Source organism: Barbus barbus, assembly GCF_936440315.1.
Source record: "Barbus barbus genome assembly, chromosome: 34".
In the NCBI taxonomy this organism is placed as follows: Eukaryota; Metazoa; Chordata; class Actinopteri; order Cypriniformes; family Cyprinidae; genus Barbus; species Barbus barbus.
This window is the reverse complement of record NC_136762.1, coordinates 14,577,822-14,579,554: the sequence shown is the minus strand read 5'-3', so window position 1 is coordinate 14,579,554 and position 1,733 is coordinate 14,577,822.

Here is a 1,733-nt window from a genome sequence, read left to right as displayed (position 1 = left end):
GGTAAAATACAACCCAGACAATTCCTTGACAGGCTTTGAGAGACTCACCCATTTAATATTTAGCTGGTGGGCATGGTTTGCAGGAAGGCTGGGATGGCAGAGGCTGATAAGTACCAGGCAGACAGATGGCAGGCTGGACGCTGCCGTACGGACACGCGTGACCATACGGACACCGACGGTCTGAACAGACAGATCATAAAGGTAAGAGACTGGCAGTATATAAATAGACAATGTCTAGACATCTCATGGCAACAGTACTAAATAATTCAGACAGCACTAGAGCAACCCTGTAGAGATGCTGTGGTTAGTCACAAAGATAAATGGCAGGAGAATGTAGACACGTCTCTCTCTATTTATGAAACCTGCTCAGTGTTCTGTACATCCAGTAACCCAGTTTAACGGATGCCCAGAGGACAATGTGGATTTCTGCCTCGTCAGTATTACATCCTACCAGGTTGATGTCCTGTTACAGAACCTGCTGGACAGAAACTGCCCTCAGGACAGCGGAGCTCCGCAGAGCTCTGACCCCAGTCTGGACAGTAGAATCCAGGGGTACATGGATGAGTCTGTCTCAGATACATCACCATGCTGGCCCAGGAAGGAACCTGTAACACAGAACAATCAGAGATCATTTAGTAAAACAGCAATCAGAAACAGACACAAGATACTGTGCAGCCGAATGCTAGTTAAACTTCTATAAATCAAATTGGAGGTGACATAGTAATGTCTCTTCAAAACTTTACATGATTTGCTACATAGCCCAAGGAAAAAGTGAAATGTATAAATAATGTCATTATTTATTCCCCCTCATGTCTTTCAAACCTGTATGAAACAAAAAGAGATGTTTTGAATGATACTAAAATTAATATGGGGTTGTTGAAATTTTTTTTATGTTTTTGAAAGACGTCTCTTATGCTCTTATGCATTTATTTGATCAAAAAGTACAACAGCAATATTGTAAAATATTATTTCAGTTTAAAATAAATGTTTTCTGACTGTATTTTAATATATTTTAATATAATTTATTCCTGTAATGGCAAAGCAAAATTATCATCATCATTACTCCAGTCTTCAGTGTCACGTGATCCTTCAGAAATCATTCTCATATGCTGGTTTGATGCTCAAGAAACAGTTCCTATTATTATCGATGTTAAAAAAAAATTGCAGTTTTTTTGTGGAAACCAACATACAGTTTTTTCAGGATTATTTTCAGCATTTATTTGAAATAGATAACTTTTGTAACATAATAAATGTCTTTACTGACATATAAATGACTTTTTTTTATCAATTTAATACATCCTTGCTGAATAAAATTCATTTCTAAATCTTACTGATCTCAAACTTTAGAACAGTTGACCATGTTCAAGCTCCAAAAAGGGCAAAAAGCACAATAAAGCTAGTACATACTGTACTACTTGTGTGCTATATTCCAAATCCTCTGATGTCATTTGATGGCTTTATGTGAGAAACAGACCAAAATCTAGGTCATTATTCACTGAAAATCATCCATTTCGGAGCTCGAAAAGCCATCATCATTCTATGATTATACAGTATTGTTTGGGAAAGAGCAGCGTGAGCATTCTGCTAAATATCTCCTTTTTTGACTTATAGAAGAAACATAACCATACAGGTTTGAAATAACATGAGGGTTAGTAAATAATGTTGCCCTGCAGGACACACATCCCCAATGAACTGAATCTGAGCCCCAGGTTCTTCACAATCTAAACAAAAAT